Source organism: Epargyreus clarus, unplaced genomic scaffold (genome assembly GCF_041222505.1).
Source record: "Epargyreus clarus isolate Ecla_fem2 unplaced genomic scaffold, WU_Ecla_fem_2.2 ptg000018l, whole genome shotgun sequence".
Classification (NCBI taxonomy): Eukaryota; Metazoa; Arthropoda; class Insecta; order Lepidoptera; family Hesperiidae; genus Epargyreus; species Epargyreus clarus.
In genome coordinates, this window is record NW_027332226.1 from 10,518,702 (window position 1) to 10,541,258 (window position 22,557).

A 22,557-nucleotide genomic window follows, 5' to 3' on the forward strand; every position below is an offset into this window, starting at 1 on the left:
CTAAATTTTCCATAATAATCAATACAATAGTAAACTATCTGAAAAACACGTAATTCACATCCATCCTTATTTTTGCTAGAGCAAATATGAATTTTCGGTACAATTATTTATTATTTGGTAGTTAATAGCTTTAAAAAAATGTGAGCCGTCACGGGACGCCTGGCAGATGTGAAACATCGACATTATTTTGTAAAAGTAATATGCAGAAAAGAACATATTGTGATAGGAACTTAATATGTCATAATGATAAAATAAAATATTACGCTTTTTTCCAGATAACGATGACTATTTATTGAATAAACATTTATTTTCATTAAATACAAAAAATTACGAATTTATTTCAAATCGTGACTACTTAATTCGTTTAATCAGTGACTTCACAAAACGCCACACCGTACACACTACTGCATATAGACTGTATATATACCATCGTATAGCGTGGCGTCGCCACGGCATGCGTCGCCACGCCAGAAATCGTTACGTGCGGCTATAGATGTTTCACATGAAAATATTATAATACAAAAATACATTGCAAGGGCACGTGGATACATAATTGATTAAGAACATTTAAATAGGTATCGCACGTGATGCATGACTTTTAATTTATGTGTAGGTTGCCTAAATGTCAAATATAACCAATTAAGTAATTTTAACATCACTATAAAACAAAATATAATTGAAATATGAAATTGTTAGCATTTACACTTAGGTATTTTAGGGTTCGTAAAGGGTGATATTGAAATTATGATCCGATATTAGTCCGTATGACACAGGGCTTTCTCTCGATTCGTAATTAAGACTCTTGAACCGTACTTAATAGGTAGATACCTATTTCATAATTTTGAACATAATTTTAACATTAACTACAATTGCTACAACAAATATAATTTGAAGGTGGTAGAACCCTTTGTGGTTCGACTCCTGCATGCATCTGCATGAGAGTGTACCTTTAAGAGTTTTTAAACCCTATATTTAAGTATAACATGAAGACGTTCAAACCAAAGCCGAGAAAAGGTGGTAGAACCCTTTGTGGTTCGACTCCGGCGGCACCACCGCCACACCTATTTCTACCTAATAACAGCAGTGTTAGGCGCTGCTGTGTTCCGGTTTGAAGGGTGTGGTAAGGGAGACAGACTTTTCCGAGGCGTTCCAACTTAGTCCTCAGGAGTAGCGGCGCATCTGTGGCCGACCTCAGGTAGGAATACTTAATCCTATCTGGGGTTGATTACAGATGTCCATGGGCGGCAGTAGCCACTTACCATCAGGTGGACTGCATGCTCGTCTGCTACTCTTATATTATAAAAATAATAATAATAATAATACTCGTACTACAAAGTCTCGATTATTTTAAAGTGTTACATTTTTTTTATAATATTAAAACTATTTTTTCATAATATGAATACGAGTTGATGGTAAGAGGCTACTGTTGCCCATGGACATGTGTAATCATCTCTAGATAAAGTTAGATTCCTACCAAACGTTGGCCACAGTTGTGTTGCTACCACTAAGGCCTAAGTTGAAACGCCTCGGATAAGTATGTTTTAATTTGTAATAGGATGTCCCTGCCAGTGCCAGACAATACTATCACAATAAAACCACGAAGGTTTCCAGGTCCAATAATGGAAGTAAGTATAACTGGAAATAGAACCAAAAAGCATTATTTTTACCTTCAAAGCATAGATTAGTAAAGATTACTCACTCCTAACAAGAAAATGTAACCAGTATTTTCGTGTTTGAAAAATATAAAAAAATGTTTTTAGACAATTTACGAATGAAACGATTTTTCTCCGCACATTTCTTCGATTTCGTGTTTTTACACCACTTAACTGTCCATGTCGGCATTGTTCCGCGTACATTTCACCATGACAGACATTAAATGGCTGACAGAATTGTCAGCCGTTTAAGCCATTTAATCGCTTCCTTCAATTACACGGCGTATATGCGGCGTAATATACCTATACTTATCTATGCTTAAAAGTAAGTACATAAACAACGTAAACTGTTTATTCAATTCTGGTGATCGCACGTTGTCATCGCCCCGTCGGATAACTATCTTCCTTCCTTCATTCTTTCCTTCCTTAACCTATTCTTTGGGAACTCGGTTAAAATGTTTTTCTGTATTTTCTTTCCTCGTACCGCTTTTATCATTTCCTGCACATCCTCAAAATCAGCTGGAAGAAATTGCTTTTTACAATAAAGTCCGCCTTTAAAACCGTCTTGTGCATCAGTTCAACAAAGTATAACAATGAAGAGAATACGATAAATACAGTGTAAAAGTAATTATTTGTATAAATTTTATTATTCTATCCCGTTTGTTAAAATACACGTATTACAACACCTAAGTACCTATATGAGTAATAGAGCTATGTTCATCTACATTCTAAGCGTGTATATTTTGTCAAAATATTATATGAATTTCACTTTTCCACAATAATTGTAATATTGTCAAAGCACATCAAGTATATAATATGCTAAAGTAGGTAATATTAGTTTTTATAATATTAAAGTCACATACGACAGGTACTTTATTGAAGTACTAGCTGACCCGGCAAACGTTTTGTTGCCATATAAATAAAAAGTGTTAACGGTGAACAACCCTTATCACTTAGGGGTATGAACAAAAGATAGTAGCCTATTCTCAGACCTACTAAATATGCATATAAAATTTGGTGAAAATCGGTAAAGCCGTTTCGGAGTAGTACGGTGACTAACATTGTGACACGAGAATTTTATAAATAAGATTAAACGAGCTGTCTATCAGTTGGTAAATGCTCGGTCGACGGCTATCTGTAGATAATCCCAAATTAAGTTCAAGTCTAGTCAGAAGTTGACCACTAATGAGTTCTTAAAACTTAGCTGGAATGCCTTATCTCTGCCTTATCACAACCTTCACACAGATTAGCAGTGCCGCTATACGGCAGAAATAGGTGAAATTACGACTATTATTTATTATGCTGAAACTCCACATCCATGCCCAGCTGAAACGTGCCAAACCACACCACACGGCTTTAGCACTATAGTATCTGATGTATTGGGTTGTGTCTACAAATTTTTTGGACTGTAAACTCACTGCATTACCCTAACAAGTTGTAATACCTAAATTTACAAAAAATCATATAAGCCAATGGTATCGTACTAGGGATATAAGCGCCCCTGGCTGATAATGTTGATGATCTTTATTTCAAAGACGATTGTTTTTACTAGACTTCCTTTACATTAAAATGCAGTCCATTAATCGGTAAAATACACCCTTAAACATTACCTACATTCATTACCCTATATAATATAGCTAATAATAGAAGTCAGGTAAAGCAGAATATTGATTAACAGTACTTATAAGTAACTTTATAAGTAAAACAAATTGAGAAACAACTTTACATTATGTTATCTGTACGAACAGTGATGCTAACTATTTGAAAACTTTCCTCTTGAAACTATTTTAAAATCCCCTAAATTTTAAACAACTTCACAACAACAACCCAGGTTAAATAATCTGCAAAGTCTAGTGTAACATTATCCCCCTAAAAATACCCTTAAAATGATACTTCTATATATTTCCTACTTAAATAAGTTATCTTCTAAATTTAGGGGGAAATCTCCGATGTGGACATTGTGAATGAAAGGTTCATAAGCATAAAACAATGTATTTAGGTCGTATCTGTAAATAAAAATATCCAAAAGCCAATGACTTAAATAATCTATTCACACCCAAATGAAGATGCTGTAAGTGCCTTATAACGTAATCGATGTGACACATCGATGATCGAATATTGAAAATGTGTCATTTTCCTAAAAGAAGCCTTCAATAACTTCACGAGTACACAATAATAAAAGTGTCGGTCAAGTGTGAGTCGGGCCACAACACTAGAGTTCTATGATATTTTAACACAGATCTATATCTTAATAGATCTGTGTATTTTAAGGACAATTTTCTTTACTACTTTAAAGATACTTCGCCGCCTTGAAAGTGAATGAAGCCGCAAATGGCTTATTATAGTAAGTACTTTTTTTGAATTCTTGACAAATAAAAACATTTTTAGAGAAAATTTACGAATAAATAACTAATACTGCGTAATTTACATGATAATTAAATAATTTATAATAATAATTTCAAATATTTTAGGGACATTTTAGCACGGAGACGTGGCAAAACTTTTTTACGCAACTAGGTATTTCAATTCTCAAAACTGGGTACATTTTCTTGTTAGGAGTGAGTAATCTTTACTAATCTATGACTTATATCATAAAAATGGAATGTATGTACATATGTAATTTTAAAACAATGTTCTATGATCTATAAAAAACAAAATCTGTCTGTTTTTAAGCACAGATAAAAATACACATAAATACAGATGATAAATAATGAACATACTACTTGACACATGTTAATTATATTCTATGGAGATAATAAATGTCAGAAACAGACGCAGGATTAATTTAGCAAGTACTTACATATTTTCTACGGAATACTAAAAATAAATTGGAGCTTGTATATAAATAATTTTTGCTCCACTGGGTTCACCTCAATAGATTCATTTTCTCAGCGTTCAAATAATAAAGACGGAAATCAACGTTATAATGAATGATTGTAAAGTTTGATAGCGCAGAAAGAAGTAATCAAAGATATAAAATATAAGTTAAATATCTGTTTTATTTTTAGTGCACAAAATGCTACGAAAAATGATGCAAGGACGACAATCTTTTTTACAATATTTTTAATATACCAAAAAATGAAGTATAAAGAATACAGATTAAAATTGAAATTGTTCTTTTGATATAGTGTTACGACCTTGACTTCTTGCCTTTCAGCCTAATTGAAATTGATGCTACAGAATAGATATTTATTAATTTTGACATTGCAAATAAAACTAACATTTGTTTATGGAATATGGATTTACTGTCACAGATAGCGCCTTTGCCTTTTGATTGCGCGGCAATAATATGTAGTTTGAGTTTCCATTGTCTTTGTAGCGATATAAGCGAAACTCAAATAATTAATGATTCACCATAGTCTTATGCTGGTAGAATTATGTGTGGTACAACCTTGTAGGCCCTGTATTTCTGCCTAATAACAGTGCTATTTTTCCTGGGGTAAAGGGTGTTCCAACTTAATCTTCAGGCAGGAATTTAATCTTTTCTAGTGTTGACATGTTGCTTACAATTGTCCATGGGCGGCAGTAGCCATTTGCGTTTGTTGTTTTTATATTATAAAAAAATCTTACATGACAGTGGACTTCTGAACCTGCTTGGATAAATAGTTCCTCGACATAAATAAGACTGTTTTAAGGTAGGAATTCCTGTGGTAGACATACTGCAATGGTTAACGAGTTCTAAAGCCAAGAAGTTTTGATAAGAACCGAAACTTCTCCATTAAGTATGGGTCAGTGATTTCCAAACTTCTTGACCAAACACTGTAAACTTATTTCAGTTTCTAGCATTTACCATGAGTACTACTGTAGGTTTTAAACTGTTAGTGTAATAAAGAATTCGTAAAAAAAATAAAAATGTTGCAGAAGGACCCTTTTGAGGGTAGAATAAGCATAGTTCGACCTTTTTTTCTTTACGAGAGGGAACCTTCAAAAGGTACCCGACTACGTGGGAGCAACGCCGAGTTATGTGGGATTTTTACCGCTCTAAACCTTAGCCTTTTAGTCACCTCTTACGACAGGCAGGGGATACCGTAGCCCTAATCTAGTCCCGGAACTAAAGGAACAAAGCATGGTTCGACCTGGGAGGTACCACCGCTACACCTATTACTTGCGTAAAATACTTCTTACGTTTCGGTAGGAGCTCTGTTGTATATATAGAGTTGGTTACAAATGTCCATGGGTGGCAGTTGCACGTACCATCAGATGAAAAACATGCCGGATTGCTAATTCAATCTTATAAAAAAACCTTATCTTAGTTGACACGTCCCAATCATTACATATCAATTCACGATTAAATACATATGTTATATAAATACATATAATTAAAATACATATTTTGTATACATTGTAAATAAACGTATACATTTTGTATACATTTAAACGCAAGGCAGTGCGTTGGATAAATTTCAGTAGCTCCATCCGAAAGCATTAGCCTATGTACCTATAACTACTATACCAAATATATTACACAGTATCCAATCCAACGCTATTTAAATAAGATTATGGAGACCAAATGTCAGCTATCAAAAATATAAGGCACTTTGCATGCTCCTGACATTTCATTGCAGTGATTTCAGAGTTAAAGTTAGAACGTACTTAAACTTAACAGGGGCTGTTAAATTTATAAGACACGTACTTAGTCTCAGACTGCAACTAAGTAGTTTAATTTTGATATAGTAGTGTAGATATTCGTTTTATTGTGAGTATTGGTGTAAATTGTTATAAATGCATTTATGACGTAGGTACTTAGTAATAATTTTTATTTTATATTTTTTTACATTTTTAGTGACAGACCCATTGATATCAAAATATATTTTAGAAGTATTCTTCCATCGCCGATTCGTAAGCTGTTTTGTTTATGACGAAACAGCGGCGAAAGTAGCCATAATATTACACTACCACCATCACTATGGAGGAGGCAGGGAGACGAATGACTTATCTATTTCTGTCTTACCCAAGGACCACTAGTTGCAACGCTCGAGGAGAATCTTGTGAGGTCACGAAATTGATGCAAATTGTGATGAAATTGGCTGATATTTGCTGGAAATTGAAATAACGCTCTAAGCAAATAAGCGTCGCTAGTGGATGTATGTTTTGAGGCTCATATGTTAGAACTAAAACAACGCAGAATTAGTTCAATTAGTTCTATAGCAGTTGAAAGATGGTTGAACCCATATTATTCGACCGAAGAGGTTCCACTGCCACACCTATTTAAAACGTGAATCAGTCCTTGTATTTTTGCGAAGTCGTGTGGTTGTCGGCTGACTTACATATGAGGGTTTAGCCCTTTACACCCGAAGATTTTTTTTGGCAATTTCCGATTCAAAACGTTTATTACGGCTTTTTATATAGCTTAAGGGATCCACAAAAAATACGAAAAAAAATCCAGAGTTTATACGTAATCCAGAAATCGACCCGCACGATCGTGAGTCTCCGGTGGTAACTGTCACACTCACGATCGTGAAAATTGCAAAAAAAATTAGTTTTTTATCAAAAAATATTAGAAAATTAAAACAATTTGGAGATATTTAACATCACTGTTTTTATTTTTATTAGTCTTTATAAAAAATCTGTCTTGGCAATGAAACCTAAACTACGTAATTCTATGAAAATCAACATTCTTCTTTCTTCCGTTATTGCCTCCGTCTTAAATCCAGGTCTCCAATGCGTAGGTATTCTTGGCTAGGGAATACATCCAATGATAATGCAGATGGAGAAAACTTTAGCCATATCTATTGCAATTAAATTAAGTTTTCGACCGGTTCTTCTTAGATAATATAAATTTGTGCATCTGGTTACATATCAAGAGCCTCATAATTAAAATATTAAGAAAAATATTTCTTTGGAAACTTTACTGGAGATGTTGGTAGGGATGTGTAGACCTTTTCAAGACAGAAAAAGTATTCTTTTCCAAGCTATTTTTCGATGTGTTGGACGTGAAGATGCTCGGCGGCGAGAAATTTCTAGGGATGATTTTAAAGTAGATGGTTGAGGTTCAGGCTCAAGTTCCAGATCCAATTCTAGGTCAGTTTCTATTTGAGGGTCTGCATGTGCTTCTGGATCTGTTTCAGGGCAAAATTCTTCAAATTGAAACTCTTCTAATCTATTTGGTTGAAGCTCTTCACTTTCATGAAGATCTTCAATGTCCGATACATTTCTCCTCACCCCGCACTGGCAAAATCTGATCGTCATTTAAATGTACCCCTAAAATTGAAACAAACAAAATTGATATTGACGAAACTTACACATAACTGGTAATAGCAATAAAAGCATTTTCATCAAACGTTATTCTGCACCAACAACCGTAGGCACACGATCGTAACAGTTGAAATTTGCAACCTAATTGTATCTAAATTGCAAGTTAATCGAATAAACTACTAAATTCCACGTATTTGGTGTTCTTTTAGCTTTCAAATTAGCTATAATTAATAATAGATACTAAACATTTAATACCAAAAATAATTATATACCTGTGACAGTGCGCGGGTCGAAAAAATCTGCCATCTTTGGACGAGTCCCTAGCACAACTGACCGCCTGCACCCCGCTCACTTAGCCGGTAGCACGTGCGATACTCTCCTCACGATCGATCGGCATCGGTTGCGTTTCGAAAAATAAGAAGCTATCACGTGGGAATTTTTTTAAAGTGAAACTCACGCTCATATCATCTCGGGTGTAAAGGGTTAATAGATCTTACTCAAGAGTGGCAAAACATTTGTCACTGATTTCAGGTAGAATCTCTGTTCTATATAAAGTATACAGATGTCCAAGGGATACAGTGACTACTTCTTATAAAGTGAACTGCGTGTTCGTTTGCTATATTAATTCTTCAAAAAATCTATATAACGTAAACTAACCTATCTATACATATTGCATTGTACAAACATGGACGTCCTTATAAGTCCATGTATTTCTTTTGGAGGAACCTAATTAATCTTATTGTTGACGAGTTTTCTTCCTTACATTTGAGCGACACATCGTAGGGAAGGTACGTTAGATTTTAATTCTGAAGCAGGCATCCGTTTCGTTTCTCAATCAACACTTCGTTGAATCATCTCAAATTGATTGAAACGTGTCATATTTAAACAATGGATCGGGTCCACTTCGGCTGCCTTCCCACGGTCTGTGATATTACGGATGTACGGGAACAGTCCACATCGGCATACCGGAGAAGACTAACTCCTCTGGTAGCGCGATCGAATGCGTAAAGACCTCTGATTTTGCATTTTATTCACATTGCAATGACAAAATTGCTTCGAAATTTTAAGACCAACTATTGTATACAAATATTGTATGTCGATCTGTTGGTCTTAAAGTTTCTTGTACGAGAGAGTCTTGATACGGTCCATATTTTTTTTATAATATAAAAGAAGCAGACGAGCATACATGATCGTCGTGGACTACAGTCCACCCCAGGCATGAGCAAATTCACACCTGACCGGCCACAGATGTATCGCTACCCCTGAGGTGTAAGTTGGAATGCCTCGGAAAAGTATGTCTCCCTTACCTGATCCTTCAAACCAGAACACGACAGAGCTTAACACTGCTGTTAATAGGCAGAAATAAGTGCGGCGGTGCCACCTGAGTTGAACATAGCCGGTTCAACTTTTAAGATCTCCGTCTATGACGATAATAGTCTCTCGCGTCTGTCATCGTCTGCAGAGCGTAAATCCGTCGAATCATAGACCGTGGGAAGCGGCCATTCGATTCATTACAGTAGGGATATCCAGCTTAAGCAAACATTCGATCAACACCAATGTTTACTTTGCACTTTTGATAAGATTTAAATTAATATTTCAATTCAATTATTTATTTATACAATTGGACGAAGTGCGTGCTGTTTCGATTATAAAGTTCTTATTTACACGATTTAATATAAAATCAGCTGGAGTTTATAACTATAGCTTATTGATGTGAAACATCTATAGCCGCACGTAAAAAAGATTTCTGGCGTGGCGACGATTACCTTTAACTACATAGACAAATGTTCTATAAGGGACAGAGCTATTAGAACAATGTGATAAAAAAAGACAACTAGTGTTTGACCTTGCGTTTCAAATGTACGCGAACGTAAATATTGACCATGGAATATAGTGACCAATGATTACTTCAGTCAAAACGGGACATCGATTTTTTATGTCAAATACTTTTTACTTGAAAAAATATAGTTAGAAATAATAAAAAACACGCTTTTATGATAAAATTAACTAAAAAGTAGAAAATAATTTTCAATCTAGGAATCATTTAAGGAAAAGTAAATAGTATAATTGTGCAAAAAATGTGGGGCGCTTTATGAAAACTGATAAATGGAGCACCCCATGTTTTTTTCACAATTATAATATTTACTGTTACTTAATTGACAATGGCAACGGTTCATTTCGGAGACAACGGCACGAAGCATCGAAAAAAGGGACTGTCCCGTTAAAAACGGGACGTATGGACGTATATTTCTCATTGATACTCATGCTTGTCAAAGACAATGAAATAATGGAACAGAAGGTAAAAAATGTCCAGAACTGTCGATAATAGTTTTAGTACATCGTTTACGTAGAAATGTTATAGTACAGTTTAACTAAATAAATTATTATTATATAAATATATAATTTGATGAAAGAATGTATCTATACAGATGTATCGACTGGTTTAAAATATACGATTTAAAAATTGTTTATATTTATTATCGTATATTAGTAAAGATTACTCACTCCTAACAAGAAAATGTACCCAGTTTTGAGAATTGAAATAGTTGCGTAAAAAAGTTTTGCCACGTCTCCGTGCTAAAATGTCCCTAAAATATTTGAAATAATTATTTATCTATTATGTAAATTACGCAGTATTCGTTATTTATTTGTAAATTTTCTCTAAAAATGTTTTTATTTGTCAAGAATTCAAAAAAAAACTTACTAATAAGCCGTTTGTGGCTTCATTCAATTTCAAGGCGGCGAAGTATCTTTACTAATTTATGTTTATTATTTTCAGTTTTATTTTACACACGACCATTAATTGCAAAGTTGTGTACATTTTATAAATGTACTAGCTGACCCAGCAAACATTGTGTTGCCATATAAATAAAAAAAATGTTAAGGGTGAACAACCCTTATCACTTAAGAGATATTAAAAATAGATAGATAGTAGCCAATTCTCAGACTTACTGAATATGCATATAAATTTTGATGAAAATCAGTAAGAGCGTTTCGCAGGAGTACAGTAACTAACATCGTGACATGCGAATTTTATATAATCTTACCGTGGTCTTTTTGAGGATTAATTTCTGGCTATACAAAGATTGTTTATTAAATTATGTTTAGGTTAATTTATTCAATTAAAGAAATTTTAAAATACCGTATACTATCCTATATAAATTTTATGGTAATATTTTTTATTATTTACCACAGATATCGAAGAAAATTTAGAGATTAGGATACAGAATTTCCCATATATCGATTTTATTTTATTAAAATAAACTATAAAAAGTTATATTTTGACTAAAACACACTAATATAAAAATTAAGCAGTGGGATCTTAAACTATAACATACACGTATGAACATCGTGAGCTTCAATAAAATGTCACTTCTGTTCTGTTGATTGATCATTGATCATTTTTTTCATTGATCTATGACAGTTCAATTCAATCAATGAAAGTTTTTGTCAATGAAAGTGATAAAGACGTAAAATGCATGGTCATGCATTTTACGTCTTTATCACTTTCATTGACAAAAACATACTTTGTCTCTTTCTGGTTACTCATGTAATCATGGCGGATCGAACACGAAAAATAAATAATAGTTTAAAAAAACTAAAAAAATACACTTTTTATAGAAAATCCAACTAAAAAATAGAAAATATTTTTTTTAAAATTTGAATTAAGAATAGTGTAAATAAGATAAAAATATTTTTTATTGTATTTGGCAGCAAGAAATGGGAACAATGAAATAGTGGAAATCTTGTTAAAGGAAGGTGCAGATGTTGAAGTGCTGAATGAATAAGGATGATGAGACACCGCTTCATGATGCTATTAACAACGGACGCGTCGAAGTTGAGGTCAGGTCAGGTCAGGTCAGGTCAGGTCAGGTCAGGTCAGGTCAGGTTAGGTTAGTTGATCGGCGCGCCTGGTAGATTCTTTTATTGGTCTTAACGCAGACCTTCCGGGTCTCAGGAAAACAAAAATCGCTGATCCTGATTATCCTAGTAAGGATAACGGGTCAGAATGTTTAAAATATTGAATTGTCATCGGTCCTTAATAAGTATGCCAAATTTCAAGTTAATCCGACGTTTGGAAGGGGGTTAAAATCATGTTCAAAGATTCCGTTACATACTAACATACCAACATACATACGTCTGAAGCTAATAAAAGCGTATTAATAAACAAAATTTAATAATTTCTCTTCATTTACGTGTGATAGGTGATTCCATGAATCTTGTTTCTTTTTCGAGCATAATTTTTGCATTTATGCATTGCACAAGAAGGCATTTTGAGGCTTAAAATTCAAAATAATGACGTTTAACGTGTTCAGTGACATTCGTGTGTATTACTACGCCGCGCGAGAGCGACTGGAGTCGTTTTAACTCGTTTTACACCACTTGACGTATTTTGTATGTTTTAAGTATTGCCCGCTTATTTTTCTGATAATAAAATGTCTGACCGTGATAATTAAGAGAGTGAAAGTGATCAGCCTTCTGCAAAGAAAGCAAAATCACACTATGACACACCATCAAGTCATCAGTAAGTTAATTATTTTTTTATAATTAAAGTATGCATTTATCTGTGCATTAAGCACGCGTATATTTGGTGTGTTTTGAGCGCCAGCAAATGTAAAATCTACTATCTTGGTAGATTAAAATTCACATAAAAATCATTGCATACAATGTTTTTAAATTATTAATTAATTTTAATGTCATTCTTCTCAGAGAATAAATTTATTAAGACTGACAGAATTGTATTTCAAAATCAGCTGATGGCGTGCAGCGCACGAAAGTTTTTTCTTATTTGTTATAAATATGAACATTAAAAAATTAATTAATTTTTCTAATCATAGTGGCATTTATTGTGAAACATTCATTATTGATACTTATAATTTACGATTTTAGTAATATATTGAAATAACTAGCTAAGATTCTTGAGTTTACTAATATATTGGAGCCAATTTATTTTTTTCTGTATATTTTAATAACATATTTTTTATAAATATTTCAGAACCCAACAGTCATCACAGGGGTCACAAAATATTATTATTGAAACTGGACGTCACCAGGATCAGTTAAACACAAGACATACTATTAATGTTATGTAAGATTTTGTAAATCTAATAGTACCAGAATATATTGAAATAGTCATCGTTATCTGGAAAAAAATCGTAATATTTTATTTTATCATTATGACATATTTAGTTCCTATCACAATATGTTCTTTTCTGCATATTACTTTTACAAAATAATGTCGATGTTTCACATCTGCCAGGCGTCCCGTGACGGCTCACATTTTTTTTTGGAAAAAGGTGATACTTTGGTGAAAAACTACAAGATGTTTTTAAAACAAAATAATTATATTTTTAATGATTACAGGTTATAAAATTTACATTTTCAACATATAATTTAGTAACATACTAATAATTTACGTGAACACTGAACACGTCTATTTCCCATCACTCAAGTGAGTATTTTAATGAAAGTCTTTGTAGGTACATTTTTTTTACATTTTTAATAATAAAAATTAAACGCGGACAAAGTTGCTGGTAACAGCTAGTATATATATTATGCACAGCACAGTATAGTATAAGTATTAAGTAATTAAGTACAGTATAGTATAAGTATACAGTAGTATCTCAGGAATCAAATATGACTAGATTTCGGACACTAAATGAAATATCTGAAGTAGATATTGTAAAAATGTACTTCCAAGTAAAATATTGAAGGAAAAATCTCTTCTTATACCAAAATCTGAAATTTCATTAACTTTGCTGTTCCCTTATGGTTATAATTGGATTTTATGAAATTCATAACAGGAAAATGCCGGAAAATAATAACTTTAACATTTACTTAAAACAACTGAGAGCAATAATTAGTTTAACAATATTGCATTGATCTAAGTGTCAGGTACAATATCTACAAGTGGCATACGAGCACGAAGTCCACCTAAAGGTAATTGGCAACTGCCACCTATTAGATTTGTGATGAGCCCCAAATAAATTAAGAGTCCTTCCTGAGGTCGTCCACCGAGGTACATGAGGTTGCTGTGCCTAAGCACAAAATTCTTTGGTTGGAATAGAACCTCGATGATGTTTCCCTAACCACACCCATCAAACCAGAATACAGCAATTAAAACTGTTGTCATTAGACAGAAATAAATGTTGTAGTAGTGTCTCCAGAATTATTATTATTATTACCTATACGTTATAAGTTTTGTATAAACCGAAATATGAAAATCGTGACAATATCCGCTCTATAGTATACAACTATACATGTATGTGATCTCTGGTCGACAAGCTCAACCCGCACACTGAAGGGCCGGATTCCATGCTACACTACTACCTCTAATGCCTATTTCTTGTGTTTTTCTATGTACTTCATACCTTATTTAAAATTACCTATCAATATAAATCACAAAGTTATTTCGAAGTGAATTTGAACATGAAACTCCATTCCTCACTACGACTAAAATAATCATAGTCGATTTACTTAAAATTTGTAGAAGGTTTGAATCCAGAAAACTTTACTTCCTTCAAATATATGTGTTCTTAATTATTCACCAGTGGATCGGGCAAATTTAGAAATATAGTACATAACATATAAAAAAAACAATATTTTAGGTGTCCTTTATATAAATAATAAGCAGTTAGGCAATACTGTAGCAATTTACAATATACCTAAATTACCATCCTAAAACTTAGGTTCCATAACCATGTACTTAGTAGTTACGAAAATAGGCATATTATGCAAATACAAGTATAACATATGTTCATGTTAATCTCGTTTGATGTTCTCATCAACATAACAGTAAATCGAAACTCGAAGCCGGATTAATTAGCACATTCTGTTCTATTTCCATACTTCGTGCCATTTTCTGTTAATATCGAGTCATTATGAAGCCATAATGCCTGTAATAATCTACAACGTATGAGTAACCGCCAGCCTGCGGTCCTAACGCCCTACTTGGCTTAAGGCACTTTTCACGCTACGCGTGCTACTCCCACACACACACGCACCGACTTCAGAACATACATAAAAAAAATATACCGGCCGAATTGGAAACCAACTCCTTTTTGAAGTCGGTTAAAAATCATTAAATATTACTTGTATTACAATATATTATTTACTTGTATTTAAACATCATAAATAATGTATTTTAAAATGATATAATATTTTATTACTTTTTTGGTTTTAAGCTTTGTAAGAATCACGCTAATATAAAACATTGTACCTACAACAGATTTATCAAACGTCCATTTTGCCAAATTATATTAATGTGCTGATGCTTTGAACTAATTTGAATTGGAATTCTTCATGCAGATTATCTGCTTACAGAGGAGCTCCAAACTAAATTACTATAAGACGGAAATTGGTGTGGCGGCGGTGCGACCTCACACCAAAAGCCATTTTCACCCTAATAAGGAAAGTATGACGGACGTTAAGGAAGATACTACGAACGATACAGATAAATTTATTTAAAGGATAGGTACGGGTCAGGATATAAGGATAGATCAGGTATGGGCAACGTTCCGGACCAAAAGTAATGTTAACGATTCGCGGTTCAACAAGTGCAATGTTGATAGTCGCGGATTGTAGTCTATAACGAAAAGTTATAGGTAGGTACTAGTCATCTCCTCTCGTCTCACCTCACCTCACCTCACCTCGCTTCACCGCACCTCACCTCGCCTCTCCTCATCTCATCTCACCTCAGTTCAGCTTACCGTACCTCAGCTCAGCTCATCTCATCTTATCTCACCTCAGCTTCAGCTCACCTTAGTTGAGCGTACCTCATCTCAGCTCACTTCACGTCACCTCAGCTCAGCTCATCTCAGTTCAGCTCACCTCACCTCAGCTCACCACAGCTCACTTCACCTCACCTGACCACACCTCGCTCACCTTACCTCACTTTATCTCAATTCAGCCTACCTTACTCAGCTCAGCTCTGCTCAGCTCAACACTGCTGAGCTTAGCTCAGCCACCGCAATGCACCCAGAAGCCTAGAAGATTCAAAGGAAATTGGCTAGAACTGACTAACACGTTAGAGATCTAATAAGCGTTTCATATTTCATCTTAACGCTGAAAATGATAATTACGCGCCCCACACAGGCTAATCAAGTTTAATCAAAATAACATAACAGAGTGTATATAAATACAGAGAAATAATAGCTTTACGATGTTTTTAATTAACACTGAAGCATGCAATGTACCAGAACAATTAACTGGAGTTTCATGTTTGGCAATATGCCAATGTAAAATGTACCAACTCGTATGTATAACACGTCGCTATTTTCAGTTACATTAAGTCTCTTCTAAATTTACTTAACTAAGAATAGGGAGTAGTTTATACATTCATGTTCTGTTTCCTCCGAATTTCTACTTGTAGACTAAAATTAGGTATATTATTTTAGATTCGCTCCTAACGAATTTAGCGGCTAAATTGAGGGTGCCGGAATGCATCCCGACCTAGAATATAGTCGCTCTGGGCTAAAATAATCTATGCCGTACGATTATTTGTGCTCATACAAGTCGTTTCATAAGAGTTTGTATCGCCCGAAGTTCATTGTTACCCCTTATTGTAGGAAAAGATGAGCGAAAAACCGACATCTGTATAAAAAAAATATTATAATTGCTCAAATAAGTTGTCAAAGAAGAACTTCACGAACATTTACATATTAACTTGGACGATGACTTGGTTGGACGACAACCGCCCTCAAATTTGCCGCTTCCCATTTTTACAGCACTAGTAATGCACGGCACATTCGAGACATTCCAACTTAGTCCTCTAGAACAGCAACGCAACTATGGTAGTCTTCAGGTTGGAGTAATCATTTCTGGTTGGAGTAATCGATAACATATAGGTGGCAGTTGTCACTAACATTTCCGGGACTAGAATTGGGCTACGGTATCCCCTGCCTGTCGTAAGAGGCGACTAAAAGGGGGCTTCCGGGGTTGCGGGCGGCAAGAGTGGGAGCTCGAACCGCCCGGCCAGCGGCCCCGGGAAGGACGACGGTATGTGTGGTCGCATACCGTCGTATACACTAGATGGTGTGGCGAGCGTCAAGCTCACTTGGGCGGAGCCCGACGGGGCAACGCGCTAAGAGGACTCCGGTTGCGTTCCTTTGGAGATCCCGGAGCCCTCAACGCAGCGCAGAGGATGGCCACCGGGGGGGTTTTAGTGCGGTAAAAATCCCACATAACTCGGCGTCGCTCCCACGTTGTCGGGTACCTTTTGAAGGTTTCCCCCTCGACAAAAAAAATAAAAAAGTTGTCACTTACATAGATTTATAATTTCATTGCTGTTCAAAATATCTCAAAATATTCGAAGGATTCAAAGCAAAAAATCTACGAACAACGACGCATAAACTAAAAATTGCCTTTATTACGCAACTGTTATAATAAACTCATACGTTATACTACAGTCAAGTTTATATCACTCTATTCCGGTCACGCCGAGGCACATAAAGAAAATGATCTGCGAACAAGCGTCTTCGCACTCCATTTAAAGGGCTATGGTTTAGGGACCGTCGCCCAATATTACTGTGTTACCCAAGTCAATAACGTGTTAAATTGAAACCTTGAGCTGTCTTTGCTTTCTTGCTGAAAAAGGAATAAAAGTAAAATAAAAAAAATAAAAAAGAATTAGTACGTAATGCCTGTATAAAAGGTAATTAAATCTTGTTGGAAATAGATAGATCATAATTTTACGTAATAAAATCACACACACACACAAACACAAATAAACGTATATACATCATTTCATAAATTCATAGGCAATACAGGGCACAGGTTCATTTTTCATCGGCTCAAGTTATAATAATAGGTGTAACATTATTATGTATCAAGCTTAGTTTTATGGACTATCATAACGTAGGAAGATAAAAACCCACCTCTAGAGGACTAAAATCTTAAATTAAGATAGGTACTTATTTATGAAGACTGAAGACTTATCTATGAAGCCTGTGTAGGCTTCAGACTTATGAGCAATTTGACAATCCTATTTTAGTAACTTATTTTATTACTTACTTATTTTTATCTATGGGCAAACTTACTTTGATAGAACCATGATATAATTTAGTGCCTAGATAGTACATACCATTTCATTGCCGCTCAAACGTAAATAAAGCTTTATATTTCCTGTCATTACAAATGAAGCGAGCCAAATTAAGCAATCATGGAAATTGATCAATTAATCACTGTGATCGGCGTTGGAAGCCGGGCATTTATTTCCGACGCAATTCCAAAAAAATCTTACAAAACTATCTCTTACCTATTTCATTAATGTTTTTTTAAAGATTGAAGTCTGAAGATTACTTGATGGTAAATGGTTACTGCCGCTCATAGACATCTATTATATTACCAGAATAGGGCTACGGTATCCCCTGCCTGTCATAAGAGGCGACTAAAAGGGGGCTTCCGGGGTTACAGGCAGCAAGAGTGGGAGCTCGAACCGCCCGGCCAGCGACCCCAGGAAGGACGGCGATACGTGTGGTCGCATATCGTCGTCCGCACCAGACGGCGTGGCGAGTAACAAGCTCACCCGGGCGGAGCCCGACGGGGCAACGTGCTAAGAGGACTTCGGTTACGTTCCTTTGGAGATCCCGGAGCCCTCTACACAGCGCCGAGGACGGCCACCGGGGGGGTTTTAGTGCGGTAAAAGTCCCACATAACACTGTGTCACTCTCACGGCACCGGTTACCTTTTGAAGGTTTCCCCCTCGATAACAAAAAAAAGACATCTATTAGGAATTAGATTAGTAATATTCAGAGGTGTAAAATTAAATGTAAATCGAACTTCCATCAATTGCAAGGACATATTACATGGAGACACCAAAATAAATTATTTTAAAAAAGTATCCACGAGGATAGGATTACTTACGAAAGGATTCACCATAAAGATGTATTACAAAAGATTGGATTCAGGTCACATAAAGATCGAAGAGACCTTTACCTACGTGAGAACTGGTTTTATAAAAACGAAAAGAGATTTACATTAGATATTCAAGTTGTCCAATAAGTAATACTTCTTTATTGCGTCGTTCGTGGCATTGTAAATATTATGTCATATACGTACCTCTTTTTAAAGCAAACATATTCTCTAAAATCTAAATTCCTGTTCCTAAGTCCTTCCGTGACTTTTAGGTAAAGGCAAATTTTCAGTAAATATGAGACTCTTTTTTGTTTTTCGCCGACTTTCTCCTTATTTCAGGCATACTTATATTCTTTTTATCTCGCTTTTATTAGCTTGACCTGTATGTATGTAACGGAATCTTTGAACTCGATTTTTACCCACTTTTAATGCCCCGATTAATTTAAAATTTTAAACACTTATTAAGAACCGATGACAATACATGATTTTAATAATTTTGTCCCGTTCTCCTCATCAGGATTTCAGGGTTAACTATTTTCATTGTGCAATTTCAACGTGGTTTTTAGTTTTTAAACTATAATTATTAACAGCAATATAACAATTTTCATTGTGCAATTTTAGCGTGGTTTTTATTTTTTTAACTATAATTATTTAACAGCAATATTAAGCGCTGCTGTATTCTGTTTACAAGGTTTTCGTAAAACAGAGTTAGTTACATGAGACGTTCCAACTTAGGCCTTAGATATGATAATACAGCTGTGCCTGATCTCGAAGAAAACTCTGGTCCTATTGTCTGGGCCTGGGATTGATAAAATAATCATTTTTATGAGCAAAAACGACTGTTTACAATTAGATGGAGTGCATGATCCTCGGAACACAGACCACTAACAGGACACAAACATATAAAACCAACCTTTAGTTATTTCAATATCATGTTAAATTAGTAACCAACTTCACTCATTTTTAGAACTTTACCAACATTATCATACCATTGTCTTTGATTAAGATTCAAAGATTTCCCTTGATAGATAGGGACGTGACAAAATTACTAATTTTTCGTAACGACTAAAAGAGGATTTTGTCCCCATTTACAAAAGAATCATTTATTTAATCAGGCACGTTTTGTTCATGCAGAACACTTTAAATTTAGTTCTAAACGGATCACTTTACAGGACTTACAATTTGTACGTTCGTGCCAGCAGTTACGGCTTCTGAGGGTTTAATGTGAAATATTATATTGAGGTTTCGAGTGTAAGGGCTCATTTACACTGTAGTTAGGTGAATTTGCTCTCAGACGAAAGACAAAAGACCAGGTTGGCAGTCAAATCAAATCAATGACTTTTTGTATAATATTGAAGTAGTAAACAAGTATGCAGACCACCTGACGGTAAGTAGCTACTACCGTTCATGGACTGTAATCGACTCTAGATAAGATAAGAGTCCTACCTGATATTGGCCAAAAATGCGTTGCTACCATAAGGATTAATTTGGATCGTCTCAAATGCCTCCAGTCACAGCAAAATCTTTCACCCGCAGCACAGTAGCGCTGAACAATGCGGTTATTTCGCACACTATTTGACTGTCTTCAGTAACCGACGGTCGACCGAGCTAGCCTGATGGTGGCAGTCGATAGCGCTTTTGGGAAGTCGAAGCCCATCACTCAAATAGAATGGATCAGTAGACAAAATAGATTGACGAAGGCAACGGACTACACAGTGTAAACAAACCTTAAATTCCCTTACGTAATCCTCATAAACGGTATACAAGAAAACAATAAAGCTCAAATGTAAATATCTCTACGTTCTGATCCTTACATATATTAAAGGAAATTCCCTTTACACTATAAGGAAGAAAAGTAAACACAATATGTAGATGTTTATATTTAGAAAAAGGGCATATAACATATTTTTTTAGATTGAATAGCCTGTTATAAAAATGCTTGAAAATTGCACAAACATTCCATTAGAAAACCTTAGACTCACGCAGACTTCGTCCTACCAGGATGCAAATTCAAAAAATAGCCAATTGTTCAAGTTGACCCAACCATTACATTATTACACGCACACCACAAATCATATGATAAATGTTCTATGCCAGAAAAGTTGGTGGGAATGAACCTCTTTTTTTTTTGTTTACGAGAGGGAAACCTTCAAAAGGTACCCGGCGCCGTGGGAGCGACGCAGGGTTATGTGGAATTTTTACCGCACTAAAACCCCCCCAGTGGCCGTCCTCGGCGCCGCGTAGAGGGCTTCGGGGTCTCCAAAGGAACGGAACCGGAGTCCTCTTAGGGCGTTGCCCGGTCGGGCTGTGCCCAGGTGAGCTTGAGGCTCGCCACACCGTCTGGTGCGTACGACGGTATGCGACCACACATACCGCCGCCCTTCTCGGGGTCGCTTACCGGGCGGTTCGAGCTCCCACACTTGGTGGGAATGAACCTAATGCACAATATTTTGCTAGAATAGTGTACCGATCGAGTATTTTACCCACTATCCGTATTCTACAGGAAAGTATAGAAGACAAAAGGGAGACAATGAATGCTACTCAAGTGTAGTATTTTGATCAAAAGACACTTTATCAATTACTGCTGTACGAAGACGGAATTTTGTTCACTTAGAAAATATTTTAGTTCTTGAAATTCAAACCTTGCAAATATAAAATTTTCTGAAAGGTAGTAAACCTCTACGTGGTTTGAATGCGACGGCTACAAATTCTAACAGCAATGTATGTTTTCATGGAATGGTTGAATCTTTAGTGGTAGTGGACTTCAGGGTCAGCATTGCATCTGTGATCAGTGGCATGCCCACAGAAGACCCGTGGCAAATTCATTGCATGGGGCTCTAAGAATTTTTCACTCACGATTTGGTACTTTAGTGATTGTTTGGTCCTTGTGGCCGTTTTATCGCTGATTTATACACATTCTTGGTCACTTTTGCTGTAACTGTGGAAGGCTCCGTCAGGCTGGGGGTCTGTATATTTTGACAGTCTTGCCACCCTATAGTTACACCACTAAGTGTGAATGAAGTGTGGTAGAACTGATATCCTATTTAAGGTTTCTTTCACTTCCATTACAGTGTTCATTCCATAAGGAATTATAATTCAATCCACATAGGAACTAGTAGTCAAAAGTATGTTAGACACCTTATGAGCGGATTTAAATGTATTCGATAGAGGTAGACCTGTGAGTAGGGCCAATTCAACTTATTCTTAAGTGGTAGCAACCCATCTATGGCCGGCTTCAGATGGTACTCTTATTGGGTTTAAAGAATCTTTATTTTTCTCAAAAGACATAGGTACATGGTCACTTAAAATGAGAAAACTTAAACTATTCACATAACAAAGCTGTGTCCGGGAGTCGTGAGTATTATATAGTGTTATAGTATTTTATGTGTGTGTGTGTGTGAGTGTGTGTGCATGCGTGCGTGCGTGTAGTTGTGGTTGATTACAGATGTCCATGGGCCACTTATAGTCCTTATAGCCCTCGCCAAACTGCTGGTCCGCTTTGAAGTTGTTGCGAGCAGGTAGTCATACAATTTACTATTGCGACGCGATTCATTTCTATATTCAGAGCGGACTAGCAGTTTTACGCGAACCTTACCATCAGATGGACTGCGTCCAGGTTTGCTACTTCCACATTATAAAATAAAGTTATAATAGTAGATAGATAGATAGATATTTTTTATTGCACACTTCAATAGAACATAACAATAGTACACAATGATATAGATTAATTGTATGCAAAAAAGCCTTATCGCTAAGCAGCGATCTCTTCCAGACAACCTATGAATGGAAAAGGTAAGGAGGATAGTAAGGAAAGTGGGAAGTGTGTATCAAGTTAGGGAAAGAATATTAAACATAG

General features: G+C 35.4%; 1 long non-coding RNA gene across 1 annotated transcript; it reads right to left on the reverse strand.

The window, feature by feature from the left end:
* Positions 1-7,365: 7,365 nt before the first annotated feature.
* Positions 7,366-8,330, reverse strand: LOC140749792 (uncharacterized). The gene is made up of 2 exons (XR_012103125.1): positions 8,120-8,330; positions 7,366-7,853 (listed from the first exon to the last, which is right to left on the reverse strand). It is a non-coding gene; the product is annotated as an uncharacterized LOC140749792 (long non-coding RNA).
* Between the last annotated feature and the right edge of the window lie 14,227 nt (positions 8,331-22,557).